Below are 17,099 nucleotides of genomic sequence, written 5' to 3'. Positions count from 1 at the left end.
TATGACTTCAATACTTGCATCTTTGAGAATATTAATGAAATGGTGGTGATTCCTACATTTGAGTACTACAGTATGTTCCCTCTATATTTAAATTCCATTATGTTCACATTTCCTCTCCGATTTCATGTAATTGTAGGTGCCAAAAAATATTTCATATCTTCTTACATATTCATTTGTATTGACTTGTTAATGCACATGCCTGTATGTATCTTTGGGATTATAACTTTAAATAATGCTCCATGAATCATAGCACCCAATCCTATTTCATCCCTTATGTCTGTCTTTAACTCATATAAGTGTAGAATTCCTAAAGTTTCAAGCTCTATATGATGAGTCATTCTATCTCCTTATCTTCTTTCACTTCTCTACAAAAGTTGATTAAACTATAGGTCCTCAAACTACTCGGCCTCGACTAGTTCATACATATATTTCTGTGAATTGTATATGTGAAAGAGTACCAGAAATACATGGCTTATGTCCTTGGATGAATGAACCAGCCCATGTTGTTTATTGTATGTATTTACATATGTGTATAAAATGTATATGATGTCTCTTTTTTTCTGAAAATCATATGAGACACATAAAATCTAGATGTTACCAGGCACTGATCTGGTAAGCAATATGAGGCTGTCTCTGGAAGTGATAACATCTTTTGGCGTGATTGTCGAGGAATGTATTGAAGGATTTTTCCCCTACAATACAACAATTTAAGAACTCTTTGTGTAGGTGAGCAAAGACGTTATGATTGCATCCTCATCACCTTGGAGACCCACAAATATCATTATCATTTATCATCCTAGCTTTTAGAAAGCCTCACACTCACTCATATACCTCTCAATAGAAAACCGCTTCTATATTTGACCTAGAAAAATTAATTTTTAGGAGAATCTAGAAGGAGAAAACTCCTAATACCTGTGCTACTGTCTCATCATTATTTGAAGCTTCCTCCTCCAGCTCCCAACATGTTGTCATCCACAACTCATATTTTACTCCTAAGGTCCTTGCATACCCTGCAGAAGACAATCTAGAGCATCGTTCCCCCAAATCAGAGATCGAAGAGAAAGAAATCTCAGTTATGAATCCTTTCATTTCATTTCCTCCTCCTCCTAAGATTGAAAAAGGTAAATATATCCTCAATAATAGCAATATCCACTATACACTCAGTCACACTACTCTCAGTCTAGTTACTCCAACCACTGTGGTTTTGGCCCAAGTTCCTCCTATAAATCTTAATCCTCCCCCATTAATCCAGATGGTTGTTTCAGGTTTCTTACTGAATAAATATGCCCCTCTTGATTTACCTCAACCCCTAAGTGTTATTCCTCTGGACTACCTAAATCTTAAAGCTTTTTCCTAGGTTCAATGGGGAGGATGAAAACACTTCACAGAGACACATTGAAACCTTCTGTGATTTTTCTGAGAATCTAAATGTAGAACAATTAGATGTGGTCTTGAGACTCTTTGTGTAATCCCTTGATGGAGAAGCCAGAAAATGGTTTAAGGCCCTACCTAATGCGTCCATCACTACCTGGGAAGAACTTGAAAAATCTTTCACACAAAAATAGGGTGAAAAGAGAGATCATGAGTATGTCCTCACATAGTTTAATGCTATAAGGAAGAAGCCAGCAGAGGATATTTCAAAATTCATAAAAAGGTTCAATAAGTAGTATAATAACCTACCTATTAAGATAAAGCCTCCTCAAGCTGATTCTCGTGTAATATTTTTGGGAGCTTTTGAGTCTAAATTTGGCTTTACCCTAAGGGAGGGGAAGTCTCGTACCTTGGATCAACTCCAAGTTTATGCTCTTGAGGTAGAAGAAAATTTCACGTCGGCAAGGAAGTCAAGAGGAAAGAAGGAACCTACTGAGAAGAAAAAGGGGAAAGAAGAAAATTCATCCTTTGGACAAGCTAAAGAATTACCAGATCTTAAGTGGGAATAAATGGATAAACCCATTAAGAGTTTATCTCATAAGGTGGTGAAGCTTGAGCTTGAGAACAAGAGTCTCCCAAAACAGAATGCTCAAGGTAACAAATGAGGTTATAACCCATAGTACAGAAGGCCACCATTGCAGATACTTCATAGGGAAAGAAAAGATTAACTCGATCAAATCCCTCCTCCTCTATATATAAAAGATTATTCAGATGGACATCCACCAAATACACCTAAGATGCAGGGAAACTTGTATTCCTCCTTCTCTGAAGAGGAACAGGAAAGCATGGCTCACCATGAGAGGTGCCATGATAGAGAAGCAATAGTAAATGAGGAGGACATAGGGGATTATTGTAAACAATTTTTTTATTTCATACAAGAACTGCTACATCGAAGGTATGATCTCAGATCTTCAAAAAAGAGGTGGAGGGAACCTAAACAAAAAGAGGAAAATACTCCCTGCGATATTACCCTAGTGTTAAATAAAGGGAAAGGGAAGTTGAACCCTAACTCATCCAAAGTAAAAGTCTCCTTAAATAAGGAATGAAATAGCTCTGAGGAACACATAGAAGAGAAGGCACCTATTATAATAAAAGCTATCGGTGATAAAGAAAGAGGGGTAGAGGTAGGAGGAGAAGAAAAGGGCCAGTATGCATTCAATATTCAGAAGGAACTCAAGAAGGTAAAGATCCATGTTCCCCTAACTGAACTTCTAAAACATCCCACTTATAAAGCTCAAGTCTCCCAATTCATGCTCCCATCCATTGTAGTACCGACCCATGACTGTTTAAACCTTCAAGAAGAGAGACCAATGGTTTTCTTTGGGCCTCATGTTGAAGAACTTGATCCTTCCACTACACCCTTCCATGTGACCCTGGTAATTCATGACCTATTATTGCACAACTCTATCTTGGACTCTAGAGCCTCTCATAACCTCATGACCTTAGCTGTGATGGAACAACCTGGCTTACATATCACTAGACCCTACAAGGACCTATACTCCTTTGACTCTAAGAGGGTCAAATGCTTGGGAATGATAAAAGATCTAGTGGTAAACTTGGCTTCGATCCTTGTGAAGAGCGTAGTAATGGGCATAGTAATGGTAGATATTACCCCTCGATTTGGCATGCTCTTATCCAGGTCTTGGGGTTCCAATGTGGGGGCCTCTATCAAATTAGATCTAACTTATGCCACTATTCCCACTTTTGGAGGTGAAGAAAGGAGGTTGTACAAAGATTCCAAATTTGTAAAAATTGTGACCCCAGCTAAAGGTTCTAAAAATTCTCTAGTGTATGTAAAAGAAAGTGACCTCTCTTGCTTGCTCCTAGAATAAGATGAGACCATCTTAGAAGAAACTCAAGTACATCTAATGATGAAGTTAGATGACCAACACACATATAAAAACAATTATGGAAATTATACTTTGATGGAGCGAATTCCAAAGAGGGAAATGGAGCAGGAGTATTGTTGGTAAGTCTTGAGGGCAACCTAATACCTCTCTCATTCAAGTTGGAGTTTGAGGCAACCAACAACGTGGCAGAGTATGAAGCATTTATCCTTGGGCTACAAACAATAAGGAATATGAATATTGAATGCTTAACTATGCATGGATACTCTGAGCTAATTGTAAAGCATATATGAAATCAGTGCCAAGCTAAACACTCCAGCTTAAGGACTTACCATAATGAAGTATGGGATTTAATTGATAAATAATTCTTGGCCTTTAATATCCAATTTCTACCCAGAGAAGGAAATAGAATGGTTGATTCCCTTGCAGTAGAAGCAAACAATTTCAAATCTCCTCAAAATTTGCTTCTCAGGTACGAGGTGGAGGTCAGACACAGACCCTCTATATCTGATAATGTCAAGCATTGGCAGGCATTTGAGGACGATGACTAGATCAAGCGATTTATAGAAGTAGTTGGGGAGTTCACTAGCTCAATTATTGATCAAGGGGGGAAAAAAGATGCAGATCAAGAACCAACTTTGTGGGAAGACATAGTGGTTGGAAAAAAAATTCTACAACTAAAAGGGAATACTATTCCTCATGGGCTATTCCACTGGAAGTATTATTTAATAAGAATGATGTAGCATCCAAAAGAATTTCTCCAAAGATGGACGAAAAAGTAGAATATTGCAATATCAGCTCAGAAAATGAACCCCATATGGTAAGACTATGGAATCCTCACACAATATAAACACATGTATTTAAATCTCTTCAAAATCTATAATGATGTTTTTTCTTCGTCTTATGAGGATTTAAAAGAATTTGATACTAACATCATATAGCATAAGATTCCTTTAAATAGTGGAGTAAAATCATGCAAGCAAAAGCTCAGGAAAATTAATCCACTCTTACTCCCCTTTATTAAAAAATAAGTGAGGAAACTTCTATAGGATAAAATCATAGTGCCTTTAAGGTACTCAGAGTAGGTGGCCAACCTAGTCCCAGTCCAAAAAAAGAATGGAGAAATAAGGTTATGTGTATATTCTGGTAACCTTAACAAGGCATCTTTGAAAGACAATTACCCACTTCCCAAGATGGATTACATATTACTGAAGGTGGTTGGATTAGTGAGAATGTCCATGATGGATGGGTTCTCTGGTCACAACGAAGTGGCAGTCCACCTTGATGATCAAAAGAAGACTGTTTTCACTGCCCCTTGTGGAACTTTCATGTATGCTTGCATGCCTTTCAGTCTTATTAATGCAGGGGCCATCTTTTAGAGAGCTATGGATATAGCTTTTGTAGGAGAGAAAAACAAGTTTGTAGTGATATATTTGGATGATATCACAGTCTTCTCTAAGACTGATGAAGAGCACATCCTACACTTGAAGCTCACCTTTGATAAATGCAGGAGATATAGACTATCTTTGAATCCCAAGAAATCTCAATTTTCCCTGAGTGAGGGGAAGGTACTAAGACATATAGTAGCACAAGCAGGAGTGAAAATTGATCCCAAGCGAGTCGAAGCTATCAGTCACATTCCTCTACCTAGAAATAAAAAATAGGTCCAAGTCTTTTTGGGGAGAACCAATTTCTTGATAAGGTTCATGCCCAACTATGCAGAAATAGTGAAGGGTATTACAAATATGCTTAAAAAGGAAAATGAAGTCAAATGGAGTGCTACTTGTTGAGATTCTTTTACTAGAATTAAAGAAGTATTTGTTGAAGCACCGTTACTAGTCAGCCCTGACTACTCAACACCTTTCTATATCTTTTATTTTTCTTCTTCACATACTATTGCTATAGTTTTTCTACAGAAGAATAAATATGGTTATGAGCAGCCCATCGCCTTCTTCAGTCAGTCCTAAGGGATTTTGAGCTGAAATATAACATATTGGAGAAACAAGTGTATGCACTAGTCAAATATTTGAAGGTATTTTGAGTGTATGTGCTACATTCAGAAATCATAACATTTGTCCCAATGGCAGCGGTCAAAGACATCCTTGTGCAAGGAGACAGTGAAGGAAAAAGGGGTAGGTGGATAGCAAAGATACAGGAATATGAGTTAGACATAAAGCCTACTAAGCTCATAAAAGGTTAGGGGTTGGCCAAGATTTTATCAGAATCTAATTATCGAGCTTTGGGAATAAACCTGATAATAGAGGAAGGCAGAACAAAATTTCACTAGAACGAGATTAAAACATCAGAGAAAAAGATATGTGCTAAATATGAGGGGTCATCTTGGAATAAGAATATATCCATTATCTCTTGTTCTTGGGGTTCCCTCTAAGCATGGAGAAATCTAAATATAAGAATTTGAGACTGCATGCTCAAAATTATATCATATCCAATGGTAAACTCTACAGGAAGGACCCGACGGGAGTTTTGTTGTTATGTTTGGTAGAAGGATAAAATCATAAAGTGATTGAGGAATTCCATGGAGGAGTTTGTGGAGGTCACTACATCTTGAAGACCAGAACTCACAAAATCCTCAAGGCAGGATTCTACTGGCCTACACTATTTGGAAATGTTCATTTACAATTCAGGGCATGTTAGAGGTGTCAACTCTTTGCTGAGAGATATAAACTTTCTCTTCTTCCCCTGATCCCAGTGCATGTGGAATAACCCTTCAGATAGTGGGGACTAGACTTCATAGGAGAGATAAACCCACCTTCCAATGGCCAACATAAGTGGACATTAACGACCATGGATTATTTCGCCAAGTGGGTAGAGGCCATCCCAGCTAGAAATGCTACAGATTCAATGGTAATCAAGTTTATGGAGGATAACATATTAGATCGTTTTGGTTGTCCTATCAAAATTATCACTGACAATGCTCAAGCCTTCAAAGCTACAAAATTCACCATCTTTTGTCAGAAGTTCAATATCATGGGCACTCCACTACCTACTATTCTCAAGGAAATGGTTTAGCTGAGTCCTCAAACAAAACCATGGTGAGAGTGTTGAAGAAGACCATCACCGAGAATCAGAGAAACTGGGACACCCAATTGAATTTTTACCTCTGGGCCAACTGAGTGACTCCTAAATGTTACACTGGAAAATTTCCTTTCGAGCTAGTGTATGATAAGGTTTCAGTCTTCCCAATCCAATTAGAAATGGCAACGGTGAAGTTAATACAAGAAGATGAGGAGGAGCCAAGTGCTTTGAAATGAAGGATAAACTAGCTGGTTGAGCTTCATGAAAATAGGAACAGGTGGGGACTAAATTGGAAAATTACCAACAGAAGATAAAATCCCTATTTGACAAAAAGGCCAAGGATTAACTTCTTCAACCAGGGGATTTAGTTCTCCAACGGGAAGAAAAAGGTAAACATGGAAAATTTGATTCACTTTTGTTCGACCCTTTCAAAATTTCAAAAGAGAAAGGAAATAATATGTACCTGCTCGAAAATATAGAAGGTGAATCATTGGATCTACTAGTAAATGGTCAGTTCCTCAAACTCTATTTCCATAATTAAGGGTACCTGTCTTGCACTCATATTAAATATTGGTGTGTGTCTTGTAATTATCATATGCAATTTCCATTTTTCTATTTAAAGTTCCACTTTCAAAATTCTCACCTGTTTAAAAAGACTCCATGCCCAAAAAAGAGAAGTTCACAAACTCCAGGTTCTCAATGCATTGCAATCCAATGCCCCATCCCCAAGTGGAGCCAATGTTGTCACTCACTTCCAAATGTGTTTTTAATTGTCTAAAGTGAAAAAGAGAAGTAAATTTTGAAGCCATATTCCAAGCCATAGAAGCTTTCAAAGCTCAATAAGTCCCTCTTCATTGGATAGTGCTCGGAATAAGCTTTCTGACGGTATATGGAACTCCTCAAATGGACACTAGAATCAAAATATATGGCATATTAAAGTTCAAAGGTTTAATTGCCTTTGAAATAAAGGAGAAGAGTTTATTGGAGGTCCCTAGTAGCAACGAGGCAAGTAGAGCAAAGAGAAAACCAATGATCAGTGATCAATGATATTAGATATCGGAGGTTACAACAATCCAACATATTGGTGATTGCCAATTTCAGATGTTTGGGGTACAATGTATATCAACGATTAGTGATCACCGATATCAGTGAGGTTAGAGAAAACTTGCGATGGAGTGATCGTCGATATCGCAAATCTCATATCGGAAGGGTCTAGGGCTTTTCACATCAGCGTTCAGTGAATCAACATGCCACCAAGGTAACAACTCTAAAAATTTTGCGAAATGGAAATGTTCTGATATAGTGTAAAATCACCAAGAGGGCCGAAAACATTTTAACAAAGGATTTAGTGAAAAACCAAGTATCGACGGGCCTTTTATCTCTCCTTCAAGGGGGCACATGGCAGAACACTATTAGATCCAATAAAGACATGGGGTATCTGACGTTATCATGATGTGGCAGTACAAAGGACACGTGGCATGTTGATCTGGCATTTTTAGGGGTCCTATGGGGGCATATCCGGGTGACACATGTCACCACTCAAGAAGCGACATGTGGCAGTGATGACATCACTAATCAGAGATCGACGTTTGTAGGATGTGACATGTTTTTACATCAAAGTTAAAACCCTAATTGCGATCTGTCGATAAAGGGTCTCCGATAAGGGGGCTGGCCTGCGATCATAAGGAGTCAAAGAACCAAGGGCTAAGAAAAAGGGGGGCAATCACATATCAGCGATCGCAACCATGGAGAAGCATGTAATCGACATTCTATAAAGGTGCATATCGGGGAAACACCCAATATTGTGGGCCCAAAGTGAGGTGGATAGGTGGCATAATGCGAGTTGCATGAGTATGTGTGCTTTTTGTATCAAAACAATGGTTTGGTGGAGAACTTGTTAAATGTTTTTATTTGTTAAAGCCTTCACGCTAGCCCTCCCTTATCCTCTTTCCACGTGGGCCAAACCATGTCACATATCGCAATCGCAAGAGTTGGGAGGGTGAAAGCAGAGGCAAGGATTAGATATTCCTACTCTCCGAGCTTTGATATTGCAAAAGGGGCCCAGGCGCATATGTAGTATGGTCCTACGTATTATGCATTGGGACTAGTTATGACGCAATCTATCAAAGAATTGGCCCCCATCCTAGCTAAAGAGTTTTTAGCTCTAGAATTATTATGCCTTGAGTCCCTAGGTTTCTACCATGTAGTTTTCACATAAGCCCTCGAGCCTAAGGCATAAGGGGCCAAAGGAAATCGGCGATCACAACTTTATGAATCTTGTTCAGTTTAAAGTAACTGAACTGCCTGATCACTGATACACTTGTATTTTTGTTTCATGGGGCACGATTGGTTCTGTTGGCTTAATAAAGAATGTCAGAAGGGATGGATGAGTTGGCATCTTTGCTCAAAATCTATTATGGCCCTCATGGGTGATCGCTCCTGGTTCCTGTAAGTGAAGAATTAAAGTTGTTAAGACCAAAAGCGACAAGGAACCAGCCGAGAGAGTATGAGGCATAATTTAGCAGAAGTGTGTTTGGACCAGAGGCCAGCAAAGAGAGTGGTATGGAGATACTTTTATAGGACCGTCATTTTAGTTTCACTGGTTAATTTTGTTTTGTTGATTTTGATTGCTATTGTATTCTTTTTTATTTCCAAGAAAAATATCTTTCTGTTGTAATAATTGGAGGTGACAAAACCTGCACGCTGAGACAACTAGTCATGCAGACAATTGGAAGCTCTAGCCTGAGATATTTTGTAATTTTCATGTTCTCCCTCTCCTTATAAAAGGGAGGAAGAAACACCTAGAAAATTTTTTGAATCCTAAGGATTAACTACATGTTATTTCTGAGACTATATGACTTCAAGACTTGCATCTTTCAGAATATTAATGAAATGTTGGTGATTCCTACATTCGAGTGCTACATTATGTTCCCTCTCTGTTTAAATTACATTATGTTCACATTTCCTCTCCGCTTTCATGTAATTGTAGTTGCCTTAAATATTTCATATGTTCTTACAGATTCATTTGTATTGACTTGTTAATGCACATTCATGTATGTATCTTTGGGATTATATCTTTAAATAACGCTCCATGAATCATAGCACCCAATCCTCTTTCATCCATTATGTATGTCTTTAACTCAGATAAGTGTATAATTCTTGAATTTTCAAGCTCTATATGGTGATTTATTCTATCTCCTTCTCTTCTTTCATTACTCCACAAAAGCTAATTAAATTGTAGGTCCTCGAACTACTCGACCTCCACTAGTTCATACATACATTTCTGTGAATGTATATGTGAAAGAGTGCCAAAAATACTTGTCTTATGTCCTTGGATGAATGAACCAACCCATGTTGTTTATTATATGTATTTACATATGTGTATAAAATGTATATGATGTCTTTGTTTTCCTTAAAATCATATGAGACACATAAAATCTAGATGTTACCAGGCACTGGTCTTGTAAGCAATATGAGGTTGTCTCTAGATGCGATAATAGTTACTCTTAGAGGTCTCCCTCCTATTTGGAAAATATTCACTACTACTATAAGAAAAAACAATGTCCTACCATCATTTAATGAAATTTTTGGAAAACTTACAAAAGAATAATCAAGGATGGTATCAAGAGAATTCAAAAACATGAAGAAGAGATCCTGCTGCATATATCTCTCATGAAAAGGAGAAAAATGGAAGGAAAGGAGGTCCATTGAGAAAGCCTCCTCTTCAAAATGCAAAAAGAAAGAATGATCGAACATCATCTCATATTTCATGCTATAATTGTCACAAGAAGAGTCATTATGCTCGAGATTGTCAGGAGAAGAACAAAGGACCTCATTACAACACTAGAAGCAACAACAAAAAATACAATAATAAAAGAAGAAAATATGATCTAAGAAATGACCATGACAAAATATATGAAAGAAGAAGAAGAGAAACCTCAAGAAACCGTGAAGAAGATCTTCATCCTCAAAAGAAGTTAATATTTCGAGGTATGAAAATAATGTTGTAAATCAATCCGAATACATTCTTATTGCTTCCCTTACTATTTCTTCTCCACCGGATTCATGTGATATTTGGTTGGTTGATAGTGGGGCCACTCATGATTTCTATGGATATAATTAATTTCTCTCTAATCTAATAGAGAGGGAGACTAAGCTGAAGATTATTCTTGGACACGACTCCACTCATCCCGTGAAAGGTTTTGGGTCCATAAAATTTCATTTGAATTCTAGGGAATCGGTTTTGTTTCATGATGTTATGTATGCACTAGGATTAATGAATAATTTGGTATCTATATCCACTTTGGAAGATAAATGGATGAGGGTTGCATTCATTAAGGGAAAAGTTCTAGATTGGTTAGCTAGTTCACCTATGAGAGATGCATTCACATTGGGATCAAGATTTGAAGGACTTTATAGATTCACTGGGAGACCACTTCTAGCATTGGTTAATACTACTAATAAAATAATCAAGTTATGGCACCAAGGATTGGCTCATCTACATTATGATGCTCTTCCGAAATTGAAGAATTTGGTCTCTGGTATTCCCGATGCTCAATCCCAACATGATGGAGTATTTCCAAGTTGTACAAGTGGAAAGAAGACAAGAGGACCATTCCCCTCTATCGATAACAAGTCAAATGACATCCTCCATCTCATCCATTCTGATATATGTGGTCCAATGCCCATGTAGTCTATTGGTGGCCATCTCTACTATATCACTTTCATTGATGAATTCTTAGGAAAGGCATGTATATACTAATTGAAGCACAAGGATGAAGCCTTTGAAATATTCAAAAAATTCAAATCTTTGATCAAAAATCAAACAAGGAATAGAATCAAAGTATTCAAGTTTGACAATGGTGTGGAATACATGTCAAATGGGTTCATATCATTTTGCAGGAAAGAAGGAATCAAGAAGGAAATAATTGTTCCATATACACCCAAACAAAATGGATTAGCAAAAAGAAAGAACATGTCTATATTAGAAGTTTCCCGGGCCATGCTACATGATCAAAAGTTTCCAAAGTTACTTTGGGGGGAAGAAACACATGTTGTTGTATATGTTTAAAACAAGGTGCCTCATCAAGCATTGGAAAACAAGATGGTCGAAGAAGTATTAAAAGGTGTCAAGCCTGACATTAGCCATCTACGTATCTTTGCTCTGCATATTTCCATGTACCGAAGGACAAAAGGAACAAGTTGGAAGCTACTGAAAGAAAAGGTACACTTGTTGGTTATTGTAAAAATTATAAAGCATATAGAATATATATTCCTGGTCAAATGAAAGTTAAAATTAGCAGGGATGTAACATTCGATGAATATGTTTCTCTTGGTAAAGAAAAATACCTTCCTCCACCTCCTCCCCCCAAGAAGAGGAATGATGACAGGGATATTCTAGATCTTCCTTCTATGCCCGAGTCTGAGACTGATATTCTTGATGATCCCATGTAACCTATGGATCTTTTAGATCCTCCTCCAAGTGATCCTCCTACTAGGAAGATACCACTTTGACTTTGTGACACTCTACAGGATGTTGAGAGACCTGTTCCCATTGGAAGATCATTTAGAGAAAGGAAGCAACCATGCAGGTACCAGGGATATATTATATCCATGAGAATTATGATTCAAATTGAACCTTCCACATTCAAAGAGGCCATAAAAGAACACATTTGGAAATATGCTATGGATGAGGAGTATGAACTTATTATGAAAAATGGTGTATGGGATGTTGTGCCAAGACCGAAGGGGAAATCTGTAGTGAGCTCAAAATGGACATTCAAGATCAAGCATGAAATTGATGGTAGCATTGAGAAATACAAGGCAAGGTTCATGGCTCGAAGATTCCCACAGAAAGAGGGAGAGGATTATGATAGTATATTTGTACATATGGCTTGATACACAACCATCCATTCGATAATAGCCCTTACTACAAGTCAAGTATGGACTCTTCATCAGAGGGATGTAAAGACTACATTCCTCCATGGCATGTTACAAGAAGAAGTTTATGTTGAGAAACCACAGGGATTTGAAGTAGAGGATCAAAAGACACATGTTTACAGGTTTAAGAAGACATTGTACGGTTTGAATCAAGACCCTAGAGCATGGTACACCCACATAGATAGTTATTTAGTAAAGTTGGGATTCACAAGAAGAAACGTCGATTGCAACCTATACTTCAAGATAGTTCAAGGTATGCCATTTATTTTGTCTTTATATGTTGACGATATATTCTTGATAGGTAGTGAGCCACTGATGATCAAGTGCAAGAGGGAGATAGCCTCTGAATTTGAGATGAAGGACCTTAGACTCATGCACTAATTTCTAGGCTTTGAGTTGTGGAAAATACCAGGTGAGATTTTCCTTTCACAAGGAAAATATGTTTTGAAGTTATAAGAGATATTTGGAATGAACAATGCAAGTCCATGGCCACGTCAATGGAAATGAATTTCAAGAATTTTTGTGGAGAAGTTGTAGGACCTGATCTAGAGAATCCATCTAAGTATAGACAATTGATTGGGGCTCTGATGTTCCTAATGAAGACCCATACAGACATATGTTATGCAATGATCACATATAGTCGATTCATGAACGAGCCTCTCCATTCAAATTATATCATTGCTAAACACATCTTGAGATATTTGATTTGAATGATCACACTTGGCCTGAGATATTCTGCATGTTCAACTTCATGGATACATTGATGTTGACTGGGAAAGAAATGTTATTGACATGAAAAGTATGCCCGAATGTTGTTCTAGTCTTGGATCTACCATGATATATTGGATGAGCAGGAAGCATAAGTACGTAACATTGAGTACCTCCGAGGAAGATTATATTTCCACTATCATGGCTAGCTATGAAGAAGTTTCGTTGAGAAAGCTCTTTGGAGAGCTATTTGAGCAGGTCCTAGATACTAAAGTGATATATTGAGAGAACAAGAGTGGGATCTTGTTACACAGTATTTTGTCATGCCTCCTGCACTTCCCTGTGATATACCTTGAAGTGCCTGAAACATGATCATTATACAGTATACTCATCAATGTATACAGCTCAGATCCCTCCTTTAACTTTTCTTGGAAAATATCTAGAGCTTTCCCTGAAGAAATGGCTCATGAAACCCTAAAATGAAGATCATCACCCTTATGAAGCTCAAAACCATGATGAACGCCTATTGTCCCTTGTTAAGCCATCAATGGCATTTCTCTATTCTCTCTCATACTCGCGATGGTCTCAAAAACAAAGTTTTCCCAAAGAGGATGAGAAGCTTTGTGATCTAGAAGCTTCCAAAGCAGCGAGTTGGAGGTGGTTTTGCGTAGATGAGGTCAAATCTTCCTAATTTGACCTCTTGGTATCATCCTTATGAGCTACCTCCTTGAGATGTGGGCCTAATCCTATCTTTGTATAAATCCTAAGTCCCTTTCCTAGTCTATAAATTCATCCTCTCACAATCACAAATGGTTGGTCAAGTTAGAGGTTGGGTTGATCTACGTCCATTTGTACCGCTATGCTAAGCTTGTGCTTAGAGGTTATTCATTAGACTTGGAGAAGGAGTGTTGGATAGTTTATTGGCTTGGACTTGGATTACCACTCAAGGAGAGCCTTTCAACATCAAAGCTATGGTTGTAAGCTTCCCCTTAATTCTTTAAATAATAATACAATTGTTGGTTCATCTTCCCAAAATATATATGTTCATGTATGTATTGGTTTGGCATTCCTTGATTAGGTAAATAGATTATTATTGGATTTGCTATTGGTTTTGGCATGCTTTGTTGTCTCTTAGATGTTTGTGTAGGTATGTAAGTGCTTAAAGAAGCAAGAACAAGACCTTGAAACAAGAAGTTTGAGGATCTCAACAAAGGAAATCGGATTAGCATCATAGCAAGGTAGGCCTTCTCTCTTGTTCTACTTTTCAGTCATAATCTAGGAAGATGTCTAGTTGATTATCCCTTCAGTTGCTAGACCCACTCATTAGGCTAGAGGGATTGTCTCTTTTCACAGAGAGGATTAACCTTGTCAACAAAATAGTGACTCCACGGGGGAGCATATGACCCTTTCTATCCAATCCTTCACCCTGATCTTTTGTCTAGTTTGACCAACCGTCGATTTTTTGGCTTGTCTACATCAATATGGGTTTATACCATCGCTGGTTACTACCTTAGAGTGCTAAATCTAGATTGTTTCTTGGAATATTTTTATTTTTTTCCCAAATTCCTCGCCCATTGCGGGTTTACCCTTAATAGTCGCAATGGCATCACAGTTTTTACCTTTATAGTCATGATGATCACAATTTTTACCTTTACAGTCACGATAAAAATAAAAATAAATCTTCATTTTTTGGTCGTGTTGAAATCATCACTACTTTTGATATACAAAGTAGTGATGCCAACGTGGGTTTGCCTATGCAAAGTAGCGATAATCTCGGGTTTGGATATATAAAGTAGTGATGATCCTTGAATGTGAGAATTTTTTAGGTTTCTTCCTAAGAATCCAGTGTGTCTTGGCCCCTAAGGTTTTTCCCATCCTGTATGCTTGGATTTGTCAAATTTTGATTGATTTCCTTGTTTAATTTTCAAAATTTGTCTCGTTGGCTTTGAAGTGAAATCTAACTAAAGTCTAGGGTTTCTAGTCATTGGTCATTTCTTACTGCTTGTTGGTTTCGTTGAGATGTTTGTTTTGTTGATTGATTGAGTGTTGTTTCCTATGGAAATCATTGGAAACATCGTTTTTCATTTTTTTTAGCTTGTATTTCAAAATTTACTTTTCATGAAAATGCATTAGATTAGTTGCATTGAAAAAGTTATTTTTTGAGATTCATCATTGAGAATAGATTAAATTTTTTCAATCATTGAAAGCTAAAAACTATATTAGGTGCACCAAATCATTCAAAACAAAAAGAAAAGCATTATTCATCTAAATTCATCTTAGTAAAGTAAAACCATTTTTCTTTTGAAAAGTTGCATTTAGGATGGTGAAAAGTGGAAATCATTTTTACTTTTGGCATTGCATTTAGTGAAATGAAAGATTAGATTTCGTTTTCACATTTTGCATTTGGAAGACAAAAGTGAAAGTTAGTGGAAGGAATTTTGCATGATGCATTTTGTTTGATGCATTATTGATTGAAACTTCTTCCCTTGATTAGTCTAGCTTTCATTAAAACAAAAGTTTTCTTTTTCTCATATAGCTACATCTTAAGTGTTCAGGTAACATCATTAAGGCCTTGAAACCAAAACATAATTCCAAGATCAACTTTAAAATCTATCAATTAATCTGAGCATTTCAAACATTAGCGTTTCATACTTAGTGGTCTAGGGTAGAGACATCTTCAAGCGTCTTTAAAAGTTACCAGTTGTCATTCACTCTTGCATTAGACAACGCTAGCATGGACTTGTGATCCCCATACCGTCGAGTATATAAAGGGAGACCGTCATAGGTTGCAAACTTTTACCCATAGGGAGCTGATTCTGCCACCCTATAAACATGATACACCGAACACGGCATTTCGGGAGATTTCCTACACATACGTTAAGTCCTTGGTAAATTTATTTGCTAAGGTGTATATTGCAGTTCATGTTACTTGGTACACCATTTACATAGATTCACTTGAGTAGTCATTTTGATCTTTTTTGACTCTTTAAATTTGAAAAGGTCATCGAGAAACTTGTCCTTTCAAGCTTGCTAAACCAACGAAAGTGACTAGAGTCACGTTTTCATCCTTTTATTGACTCTTAAAATATGAAAAGGCCAAGTTTTTGTTTCCAATTCTAAAATAAATTAATTGACCGCAGAACAACATCCTTCCTATGGAAATACTCCTTAGTAGATCTTAGGTTGATACCAATGGAAACATTTCCCAACTTTACTAGTCAAGGAAACCCCTCTGACGGGAATCCTAGTGCTTTTCCTTCTTTCGAAAATACTGGTGCTCCATATATGGAGATTTTGTCCCTTCCTGGATTGACCATTAGTCTTCGAGTTTGGTTATTTTCGACCTCGGTGGTTCCAAGTGTCCAAACTTCTTTTTAACCAAGTTCTCCTCCACCTGAACAAGATCAACCTCATGTTGATCCTAAAGTTGACCCCTTCCCTTCTTCACCTCATTCTTCCTCTTCGCCTGGTGAAAGTATAAATTCTAGTAATCAGGAAGATAAGAAGAAGAAGAAGAGGATGAAGAAGAATAAGAAAAATAAGCAAGGGGGCAATCAAGCAGCCATTGCTACAGATGAAACTGATGTAGAAAAATATTCCAATCAGCCCCGGGAAGTAAAATTCCCTTGCATGTTATGTAAGGGTGACCACCTTATTCGGAATTGTCCTGGTATTCCCAAGGTCTTAGAAGTGTGCTCTATAGGTTCACATCGACCTTTGTCGTTAGCCTCTGGCGATCATGCTGGTGATAAAACTTCAACCAGTAAATCTCATGGAAAAAAGGGACAAGTCAAATTTCCTTGTAAGTTGTGTGAAGGTAATCATCCCATTCACCTTTGTCCTCTTATGGATGAAGCTTCCAAAGAGTTGTAAAACCTTACAGCTTCTCAGCCTTGTCTTCTAACTGCGTATCAAAAAATTTCCCCTAATCCTTCACTAGTTGATCCAATGATTGATCGAAATTCATCTTTGGTCAACCTCGGATCCTCTATGAAAGTGAGTCTCGTGAGTTCATTCTTAACCAACAATTGGTTGAGAAAATAGTAGACTTGACTCCACCTTCAGTTAATCGTACCTTTTCGATAAAGGGTAAACCTCATTCTTCTCAGGTTCTTCTGGTCTCTTCAATTTTGAATG

This window comes from Pinus tabuliformis, chromosome X, assembly GCF_031772625.1.
Source record: "Pinus tabuliformis cultivar Carrire ecotype Pingquan chromosome X, CPIR1, whole genome shotgun sequence".
Classification (NCBI taxonomy): Eukaryota; Viridiplantae; Streptophyta; class Pinopsida; order Pinales; family Pinaceae; genus Pinus; species Pinus tabuliformis.
Note: the sequence above shows the minus strand (reverse complement) of the source record.